This window comes from Lampetra fluviatilis, chromosome 27 (assembly GCF_964198595.1).
Source record: "Lampetra fluviatilis chromosome 27, kcLamFluv1.1, whole genome shotgun sequence".
NCBI classification, from domain to species: domain Eukaryota; kingdom Metazoa; phylum Chordata; class Hyperoartia; order Petromyzontiformes; family Petromyzontidae; genus Lampetra; species Lampetra fluviatilis.
The window spans coordinates 746034-757723 of NC_136301.1; the positions used below are offsets into that span (position 1 = coordinate 746034).

At 54.6% G+C, this 11690-nt stretch overlaps 1 pseudogene; it reads left to right on the forward strand.

The window, feature by feature from the left end:
* The first annotated feature begins 4804 nt into the window (after positions 1-4804).
* On the forward strand, positions 4805-11690 carry LOC144942494 (ETS-related transcription factor Elf-5-like; annotated as a pseudogene).

Genomic DNA, 11690 nt, shown 5'->3' on the forward strand with positions numbered 1-11690 from the left:
TTGCGACTGCCGTGGGCTCTGTGAAGGTTGCTCACACAGCCACGCGTCACGAGACGCAGAGAGAGACCTCCTGTCAACTCTCCTCTAAGACTGACGCCACCATGATGATGATGATGTTGTAGCAGAACATTGCCTATGAGATGGCAACACTGTCTATGTCGACATCGGCGTACAGCATAACTTGTCGAGTTCGGAACGTTTCAAGCGCGTATGTGTTCAGTGTATTCGTTCTACCGGTCTGTTAAAAGTGTTATACTCTTAACAAAGTGTTATACTCTTAATAACAGACGAAGTGTTATACTCTTGACCAAGTGTTATACTCTTAACAAAGTCTTATACTCTTAAACAAAGTGCTATACTCTTAACAGACCGGCATCTGACTGAATCTTTGCGTCTCCTGTCAAACTTGGAAACGGAACGTTGAGTTATGTCCGGGCTTAGTGAATGCATTGATCTACGTGTCTGGGTACACTCAGAAACGACGTTGCACGGGCAGCCCCCTGTCAAACCTCCACAAGTCCCGCACGCCGCACCCACGTGGCCTGCATGGGTGGCAGTGCAGCAAGTAGGTCGCCCCTGCTACGACGGCGAGCACCGGGGGTTGGTTCGAGCCTCCGGTCTCGCTTCCCCCACTGCTTCGTGGGGTTGTCTCCCGCACGGGAGACACGATGACCCCTGCCCCCCTGCCCCCCCCCCCCTGCCCTCCCCCCCCAAAATAGCAAACTTCTGAACCGATTTCAGAGTCTTGCATCGCACTCGTGGCGAAGCTGCGTCGCGGCCTCAATGCGTCGTTCGTCGAGTTGCCATTTGAAATATTGCTACATTGACCACGCGATTCTATAGCCACGGGTGTGTTGCGTGGCGATTATCTGTGCCAAGTCGGTAGCTGTAGGGAGAGAGGAGCGGCAGCGACTCGGGGTTGTTGATTGCAGCTCGCGGGCGGTAGCAGCGGCGGGGCGCGTAGATAACGCGGCCGCGTTCGTCCTCGTTGCGAGTCGTCCCAGCAGAAGACATTGTCCGGCCGATGACGTGCATCGCCATCGTCGCCTTCCACGTCGATGACGAGGACCCGTTTGGACGATGGCCTCGTGGCGGCGTCATCGCCTTGTCCGTCGGCGCGACACCGAGAGGGTCGCGGTGGCGCACAAGCGCGATCGTCGTAATACAAACTCCGCATAGTCACCAATGACACTTTGCGTGGCCTACAAAGGCACCGTGCGTAGCCAACCGCGCTAATCGGAGGTGCAATGAGTTTGTCAATCTCGATGATGGTTTAAAAGTGCATCATAGCTCCAGTGGCTTCCTCATATGGGAAGGAAGAGCGTTCCAGACGGCCACAGAAGCCCATCTGAAAGTGCGCGAAGTGGTGACCACCGCCGTCTTTGTTTGATGGCTTAGCAGCCAAAAGCCGCTGCTGCTGCTGCTGCTGCGATGATGACCGGAGTTTGCGTGATGGTGGTTTATGCTCCTTTAAGAGATCAGCAAGGCATTTTGCTTCATTTGTGTTCATGATAGGCGACGTTTCGGGCAATGAACCTTCCCCATAGCACATGTATAGAGTGGATAGAGGAGAGTGGACGATATGAGCTGGAGACTGCATCTGTGCACACCGTGGGGGTTGATGAGAGAGACGTTACTTTCGTAATGTTTTCTGACGGGCAGGTTTTTAAATTGGCGTATGAATAGATAATAGATTTTTGGGTGAGTTCGCCGAGCAAGTAAAATGTTGTCTCGTACTACCCTCCGCCACCCGACGCAGCCACGTAACAAAGTTGCCGCGTGACGAACACACGAGGCCACGTGGTTGCTGCTTCACCACCACACAGCTGCGTTGGACCTGCAATCGACGACTTTTCAAAGTTGGCCTACGTGCTGAATTTGTCAGGTGCACAGTGGCGCTCACAGTAATAAGTAGCTACTGAGTGACAGACAACCCATTCAACAAGCAAACACAAGTCAAGCTACCACCTGAACTCGTTCGCTTTGAAAGTACAGCTCGTAAAGTCTCCATAAAAGTGAAACACCGAGAGGGCGGGTGAGTGGCTGGAGGAGGTCATTTGAGGCCACGTCACACACACACAGAAGTACCTCACACACACACAATCACGTCACACAACCACGTCACACACACACAACCACGTCACACACACACAGAAGCACGTCACACACAACTACGTCACACACACACACCTCGTCACACACACAGAATCACGTCACACACAACCACGCCACACACACACAACCACGTTACACGAACGTCACACACACGTCACACACACACACCACGTCACACACAACCACGTCACACATACACACAACCACGTCACACGAACGTCATACACACGTCACACACACACACAACCACGTCACACACAACTACGTCACACACACAACCACGTCACACACACAACCACGTCACACACACAACCACGTCACACACAACTACGTCACACACACAACTACGTCACACACATAACCACGTCACACACACAACCACGTCACACACACAACCACGTCACACGAACGTCACACACACACACACCACTACGTCACACACAACCACGTCACACACACACACACCACCACGTCACACACACACACACAACCACGTCACACACACACAACCACGCCGACCCAGATTGCCGAGGTGTTTGCATGTCCCCCAGGGTGCATGGCCGTCCACATCGACAGCTTCACGTTGACGCTTAACGCACCCCCGAAAGAAGTCCAACGTGCATGCACGCATACAGTGCAGCGAGTTCCACTGTGACAGCCCTGAGAAGCCATTCAAGACCATCACGTTACCATACATAGCAGGTGAAACCAAAAATATTTCCAAAATCTTTAACAACCACAAGATCCAGGTCCGATTCAATACAGTACACAAAATCCGTGATCTAATCCCATCTGTGACGGAGGTCATTCCTGACATGCAATACCATGGAGTCTACAAACGGAGTTGTACCTGCGGTGGCTGTTACATTGGGGAAACAAAACGACATGTCTCGGACCGTGTTCGCGAACACAAGGCAGATCTGAAACACGGCAGAACCAATACCTCTGCCGTAGCTGACCACTGCTATAACGCAAACCTTCGGGCAACTATCAAAGTTTTGTTCATGAAGCCATCCAGATATATAAACATTGACATAACTTCAACCGAAAAGATGGATACAAATTGAGCAATCATTGGAAGGATGTTATCAACCAGGTAAAGCCTTACCTGCTTGTGGTTGTTCCCATCCTACCTGCCGTCTACTAGCACCCTTTTCCTAGTTACTTTACCCCCGTGTCCCACTCGGCTTCCCACTTCTAGCCCCGCCCACTCCCCCCCCCCCCCCCAGCCTCACTTCCTCTCCCCCTAGCGCTCACCCAGCCCCCCTTTCCCCTGCCCCCCCCCTCTCTCCCACTTCTAGCCCCGCCCACTCCCCCCCCCCCAGCCTCACTTCCTCTCCCCCTAGCGCTCACCCAGCCCCCCTTTCCCCTGCCCCCTCCTCTCTCCCACTTCTAGCCCCGCCCACTTCCCCCTCCCCCCAGCCTCACTTCCTCTCCCCCTAGCACTCACCCAGCCCCCCTTTCCCCTGCCCCCCTTCTCCCACTTCTAGCCCCGCCCACTCCCCCCCCCCCAGCCTCACTTCCTCTCCCCCTAGCGCTCACCCAGCCCCCCTTTCCCCTGCCCCCCCCTCCCTCCCACTTCTAGCCCCGCCCACTTCCCCCTCCCCCCAGCCTCACTTCCTCTCCCCCTAGCGCCCACGCAGCCCCCCCCCCCTACCCCACACCACCTGCCACTCTCTCTCCCCCCTTTCTTACCTATATAACCTCTTGCCACGGCAGCTCTCTCGCCTATTTCAGCATTTTCTTGCTGTGGTTGTCCCACCTGATGAGGATCGCTTGTGTTGCGATCTAAACGTCGTGATTGGTTTTATTTTATTTTATTTCTACCCACGTGACTTTACCGAAAGAACCAAAGAGTATGGATTCCTGCAGTCACGAAAGCTTCAAATCAGGATCGTGTCTTGTCTTCAGCCATCCTCGATCCGAGGATTGGCCGCACCCCGGGCAACCCTTCGCCACTGACTTCTGTCCTCTGCTATCCTCATTTGTCTGTTCCAGCGTGAGTGAGTCTCGTCCATGCTTTGATGTTGTCCATCCACCGTGAGCCTTGTGGTCTTGCTCGCGCACGTGAAGCGAGTATTGTGCCTTGCATTGTCTGCTTTTACAAACAAGTTCCATATATATTTTACTCATGGCATGACCATATGGACGTTGCATTTCACAAATGCAATGTGAATTGAATTCGGGGTGTCTCTCATCTCGCCTCACTCATTCTCTTTCCACGTATGTGCACATCCCGTTATAACGCGGAACGCGCATCCCGTTACAACGCGGTGTCTGCACAGGTCGACGACGAACTACTTTCTTGAGCTGCGCGGCTCGGCGGTACAGTGATAGAGCACGCGGAACGGCGTACCCGCAGTGACCTATCCCGCAACGATATTACTGTGTGTGTGTGTGCGTAGTAGTTCGCACGTCGTATCTCGCCACACCTCATCGTTACAGTATTCACGGGAAAATAGTTTTCGCTGAACGCGGCGGCGCTTTTCAGGAACGCATCCAGTCCCGCGTTCAGCGAGGACTTGCCGGACTGCTTTGTGGGAGCGCCATCAGGCGGACAGCCAGATGTAGTTGTTTAGATTCGAATCAAGAGGCGGGAATGCCGTGGCGGGGGCACGCGGTTGATAAAAGCGTGGCGGTGTCACCTCGGAGCAGGTGTCCGACGATCGAGGAGGGAGGCACGCGAAGGATGTGCGACCCCACGCATTCCCTGCGCTTCGCGGCGCACGAGCACCCCGCAGCGATGTACCCAGGTACGTGGTGCATCGAAGATGAGACGTCCCCATCGTGTAGCCTTGACAGCCTCCTGGGGCAAGTGCTGCTGCTAGCGAGCCGCACCCGTGCAGGCAGGCACGGCACACGACGGGGTGGGTGGCCAGCACCGCGCCCGGCCGCCTTTGTCTCCCCAGTGGCGATGCTGAGACGCCGCACCAGGTAATCATTTGAGGCTGAGTCGACAAAGGGGAGCCCCGGGACCCATTCAGATCATCGTCACCGGTGATTGGCCGTGAGTGAGATTCGAACTCAGGATAACGTAGTTCTTCAGGAAAACCTAATTCTTCAGGATAACCTAATTCTTCAGGAAAAGCTAATTCGTCAGGAAAACTGAATTTTTCAGGAAAACTTCATTCTTCAGGAAAACCTAATTCTTCAGGAAAACCTAATTCTTCAGAAAACATAGTTCTTCAGGAAAGCTTAATTCTTCAGGGAAGCGTAATTCTCCAGGAACGTAATTCTTCAGGAAAACTTATTTTTTCAGGAAAACTTAATTCTTCAGGAAAACGTATTTCGTCAGGAAAACTAAATTTTTCAGGAAATCTTAATTCTTCAGGAAACGGGACATTTGTTCAGGGCCTTGATAGCTTCAGAGAGGGCCCACGTAAATAAAAGCGTTATTATTTTGTCGTTATACAGCATTAAAGACATGTAGAGGTGTGTGTTCATAGTATCGTGTTAATATTGAACAACATCCATAATGCAGGTTTGTTTGGGTTAGATCGCGTAAAAATGTCAACGTGTCGTTAAACCCGCCACCACCCAACACAGCCAACTAGTAAGCCTTTATTATTTGGTTCTTTCGGTTAAGTCACGTCTAAAGATAAAATAATAAATTAAATTAAATAATAGAATACGACGTTTCGATTGCAACACAAGCAATCATCATCAGGTATAATGAAATAGCGACATAATATCTAACCAGAAAACTATAGACAGACATATTAGCAGACAGATATCACAAGATACATACATAGCGAGAGCAACACAGGTGACAGAGAGGGGTGATCGTCTCTGTGGGGTGGCCTTAAATAGACAGAGGGGGGGCGGAGGCAGAGAGAGGGAGGGGGGTTAGAAAAAATTAGCATATCAATGAGTGGTCCAAAAGAAAACGTGGTGCTGCGAGTACGATGGCACAGCAAGCAAGCCTGAAAATCAGGAGAAAGACACACTAAAATTAAATAACCTAGTAAAATATCGAAATGTAATGTAATACAACACAGAGGGTCGGTCAACACACAATTAACGCATAGCCTGGTTGATTACGTATTTCAAAGATTGCTAAGTTAGAATTTAAGTGTGAACATTCTAAAGAGGACACAGGCAGAGAAAACAAGTCGCCAGAGAGAGAGAAAAAAGATAAGCTTAAAACTTCCCCGTAGAAGTGGTTCAATCTTAATTTTAGAACTTTCGTGACTGCAGGAATTATTATTTGGTTCTTTCGGTTAAGTCACGTCTAAAGATAAAATAATAAATTAAATTAAATAATAGAATACGACGTTTCGATTGCAACACAAGCAATCATCATCAGGTATAATGAAATAGCGACATAATATCTAACCAGAAAACTATAGACAGACATATTAGCAGACAGATATCACAAGATACATACATAGCGAGAGCAACACAGGTGACAGAGAGGGGGTGATCGTCTCTGTGGGGTGGCCTTAAATAGACAGAGGGGGGGCGGAGGCAGAGAGAGAGAGGGGGGTTAGAAAAAATTAGCATATCAATGAGTGGTCCAAAAGAAAACGTGGTGCTGCGAGTACGATGGCACAGCAAGCAAGCCTGAAAATCAGGAGAAAGACACACTAAAATTAAATAACCTAGTAAAATATCGAAATGTAATGTAATACAACACAGAGGGTCGGTCAACACACAATTAACGCATAGCCTGGTTGATTACGTATTTCATTATACCTGATGATGATTGCTTGTGTTGCAATCGAAACGTCGTATTCTATTATTTAATTTAATTTATTATTTTATCTTTAGACGTGACTTAACCGAAAGAACCAAATAATAATTCCTGCAGTCACGAAAGTTCTAAAATTAAGATAGTAAGCCTTTCCCTGTACACCTTGGGGTGCGACAGGGATGTCCTCTGGCTCCCACATTATGTAACATCTAACACACACACCCCCACACACACACAAACCCACACACCCCCACACACCCCCACACACCCACACACACCCCCACAACAACAACAACAACCGCCATTCGCCACTAAGTGGCGGTGACGTCACCACGACGCTTGTGCCAGGCCATGTGCACCCTGAGGCCACGTGAAGTGTCGAACGCCCGCTGGCAGGAGGTCACGGGGCAGACCCAGGTGCCACGGGTCGACTGACCGAGATGACCGAGATGACTGGCTGATGCACCACCTGTGCCCCCTACTGTGCCAACTTGCTGTGCTTTAGCAACCCGGTGCTCCGCTCGTTGTTGTGAGCGTCGCTCCTCCGCCCTCCGTTGTTGTTGGAGGGCGACTGCCTCCAACTGCCCAGTAGCGTCCTTGACGAGCCTCCTCCACTGAGGCCGATCTTGACACCGCTGGTACCAGTCATCGGCAAGTCCACTCAGCTCCACGTCCTCCTGTACCACATCACTCCATCTCTTCTCTAGCCCGTGCCGCGCCCGTTTAGCCCCCTCGATCCGGCCGAACAAAAGCTGTTTTGGCATGCGGTGGCTGGGCATGCGGGCTACATGACCCAGCCAACGCAGCCTTGCCTGCCGGAGGAGCTCACACCCCCACACACACACCCACACCCACACACAACCACACACACACCCACACACCCCCACACAAACCCACACACCCCCACACACACACCCACACACCCCCACACACAAACCCACACACCCCCACACACACCCACACACACACACCCCACACACACCCCCACACACAACCACACACACCCCACACGGGGTCGCGTCGACTGACGCACGCGGATCGCGCGTTCCGCACAGGCCACGTGGACGCGCCATGGAGCGTGCAAGACTTCGACATGACTACGCCGCCGCTGCTATCACCACTACCACCACCTCCACTATCACCACCACCACCACTACCAACGCCAGCAGCAACAACAACAACATCATCAGCAACAACAACATCAGCTGCCGGTCCACGCTGCGTCGTCCCCGCTGCTGCTCCTCGCCCCCGCGGGCGCGTGCCCCACGTGGCGCGCGCTGCCGCCCGCGCGCTGGGACCGCGGCCACGTGTTCGAGTGGGTGGCGTGGCACGTGGAGGGCGCGCGCGCCGACGCGTCGCGCATCCCCGCAGAGGCGCTCGACGTGGACGGCCCCGCGCTGCTCGCCATGAGCCGACGGCGGATGGAGGAGGCCGCCGGCTCGGAGCAGCTGGGCGCGCGCATGCACGCGCACCTCGCCGAGATGGCGCGCGCGTACGCGTGCCAAGAGGACCGCGACCCGAGCGGTGTGTGTGGCCACCCCCTACAACCCCTACAACCCCTACCCACAACAACAATGCGTGTGTGTGTGTTCAATGCGTGTATGTGTGTTCAATGCGTGTGGGTGTGTTCGATGCGTGTGTGTGTGTGTGTGTTCAATGCGTGTATGTGTGTTCGATGCGTGTGGGTGTGTTCGATGCGTGTGTGTGGGTGTGTTCGATGCGTGTGTGTGTGTGTGTGTTCGATGCGTGTGTGTGTGTTCAATGCGTGTGTGTGTGTGTTCGATGCGTGTGTGTGTGTGTGTGTTCGATGCGTGTGTGTGTGTGTGTGTTCGATGCGTGTGTGTGTGTGTGTTCGATGCGTGTGTGTGTGTGTGTTCAATGCGTGTATGTGTGTTCAATGCGTGTGTGTGTGTGTGTGTTCAATGCGTGTGTGCGTGTGTGTTCAATGCGTGTATGTGTGTTCAATGCGTGTGTGTGTTCAATGCGTGTGTGTGTGTGTTCGATGCGTGTGGGTGTGTTCGATGCGTGTGTGTGTGTGTTCGATGCGTGTGTGTGTGTTCGATGCGTGTGCGTGTTCGATGCGTGTGTGTGTGTGTTCGATGCGTGTGTGTGTGTGTGTGTTCGATGCGTGTGTGTGTGTGTGTTCAATGCGTGTGTGTGTGTTCAATGCGTGTGTGTGTGTTCAATGCGTGTGTGTGTGTGTTCGATGCGTGTGTGTGTTCAATGCGTGTGTGTGTGTTCAATGCGTGTGTGTGTGTGTTCGATGCGTGTGTGTGTTCAATGCGTGTGTGTTTGTTCGATGCGTGTGTGTGTGTGTGTTCGATGCGTGTGTGTGTGTGTGTTCGATGCGATGTGTGTGTGTGTTCGATGTGCGAATCTTGAGCAGAGCGCCACCCAGCGACACCCCCAGAGGCTGAGCCCCCGGGGCAGCCCCCGCGCAGGCAGAAGGCGTCAAGGCAGAAGCCGCGGACGTGCACTGCGCACAGCGCAAGCACAAGCATGGTGAGGCCTGGCCACCCCCTGGGTCGACTCAGCCTTCAATGAGTACCCGGTGCGGTGTGTAACAACAACAACCCAACAGCACTGGGGAGACAAAGGCGGCCGGGCGGGGTTGCTGGCCACCAACCCCTCGTGTGCCGTGTACCGGACCCTTCATAATAGGTGCTCGCTGACAGCACTTGCCCCATCAGTCTGTTAAAGGCTACACGAGGGGAGGGGGGGGGGTGATATCTTTACCTTTATACTCATCCTCTTGTCATCGAACCCGCGTCGACCTACCCCCCCACCCCCCTCCGCACCACCACCACCAACTCAACGTTCCTCTGGCCGGGGGACAGGCGGGTCCCGGGGAGCGCTGCTCTGGGAGTTCCTGCGGGACCTGCTGCTGGGCCAGGCGGAGGGCGGCGGCGGAGCGGGGCTGCTGCGCTGGGAGGACCGCCAGGCCGGCTCGTTCCGCTTCGTGCGCGCCGGGGACGTCGCCCGCCTCTGGGGGGGAACGGAAGCGCAACCCGGGCATGACCTACGAGAAGCTGAGCCGCGCCATGCGGTGAGAGAGCCGCCGGGTTGCGTCCCTACACTGGGGGTGGGGGGTGGTGGGGAGGGTGGGTGGGGGTGGTGGTTGGGGGGGTGGGTGGTGGAATGGGTGGTGGGGAGGGTGGGTGGGGTAGAGGTGGGTGGGGGGGTGGTGGGGAGGGTGGGGGGGTGGTGGGGAGGGTGGGTGGGTGGGGGGAGGGTGGGGGGTGGAGGTGGGTGGGGGGTGGTGGGGAGGGTGGGGGGTGGTGGGGAGGGTGGGGGGGTGGTGGGGAGGGTGGTGGGGAGGGTGGGTGGGTGGGGGGAGGGTGGGGGGTGGAGGTGGGTGGGGGGTGGTGGGGAGGGTGGGGGGGTGGTGGGGAGGGTGGTGGGGAGGGTGGGTGGGTGGGGGGAGGGTGGGGGGTGGAGGTGGGTGGGGGGTGGTGGGGAGGGTGGGGGGTGGTGGGGAGGGTAGGGGGGTGGTGGGGAGGGTGGTGGGGAGGGTGGGTGGGTGGGTGGGGGGAGGGTGGGGGGTGGAGGTGGGTGGGGGGTGGTGGGGAGGGTGGGGGGGTGGTGGGGAGGGTGGTGGGGAGGGTGGGAGGGTGGTGGGGAGGGTGGGGGGTGGAGGTGGGTGGGGGGTGGTGGGGGAGGGTGGGTGTGGGAGGGAGTCGTTAACCTGCAGCTCTTTGCGGGCAGCTTCTGTGCGGGCATCCGTTTTAAACAACAACAACAACAAAAGACGTGAATCTTAAAGATAGTTTGACGTCAAGATTTATTGATGAAATATGGCATCGAATGGGGTCACTGTGGGATGATGTCTTGGTGACGACGAAATATGCGACGGTCAGACTGCGTTGTCCAGGGAGAACTCAGCGGTGTCGGGAATGAAACGGACGCGGCTTATTCCATCGTGTTTAGCAAACGGCCCGTGGAAGCGGATACCACAGAGCTACTTCTGAGATGCATTCAGGCGACTTCTGATCACGCAACAAGAAGGCACCACCTCTCCCACCCCATTCTGCCATGGCGTGTTGTTGTTTCCTTTCTAAACCGGCAGATAAGAGGAGTGAACTCGCAGATTTACTACTGTCATTACAGAATAATGTCTGTGTGTCCCACGCGTGACGTCATTCCACGTCGACCAGCCCCCCTCATTAATAATCATGAACAGGTGACGTCCTCCAAATGGACACCCCCCCGCCACTCGTCCTATCGGCGTTTGCATTGTTTGCTGTTGCAGTAACCTGCTGGGACATTTGTGAAGAATAAGAGCTTCATAGCTCATCGGATTCACCCTGCTCCAGTCTAAATAAAGATTCTGATCCTCCTCCGTGTGCCCCCCCCCCTACCTCCCGTGCCCCCCACAGCTACTACTACAAGCGCGGCATCCTGGAGCGGGTGGACGGCCGTCGCCTCGTCTATCGCTTTGGCAGCAAATCGAGCGGCTGGAGACCAGACTCGTGACACGTGACTCGTGACGCGTGACTTGTGACACGTGACTCGTGACGCGTGACTTGTGACGCGTGACACGTGACTCGTGACGCGACCACGACAGCGCCCGCTCGCCCCTGGCGGCTGGAAGCGCGTTCACACTTGGTGGTGGTCCTCGTAGTCGTCGTCGTTTGTTGTTTGTTGTTGTTGTTGTTTTCTGGCTGTCAAACTGCCCCCCCACTCCCCCACCTCCCTGTCCAACCCCTCCTCGTGTTTGTGGTATGTTGTGATGTGTGTACTGCTGTATTGGTTGTTGTTTGATTTTTGTTGTTGTCCACGTCAGTAATGATATCTAAACCGTGATATCATTGAAGGTGGTGTAGGAACAATGTTCTGGTTAACCGAGGAGGGTAACGATCAGAGGCACGGGCTGCTTTGCCAT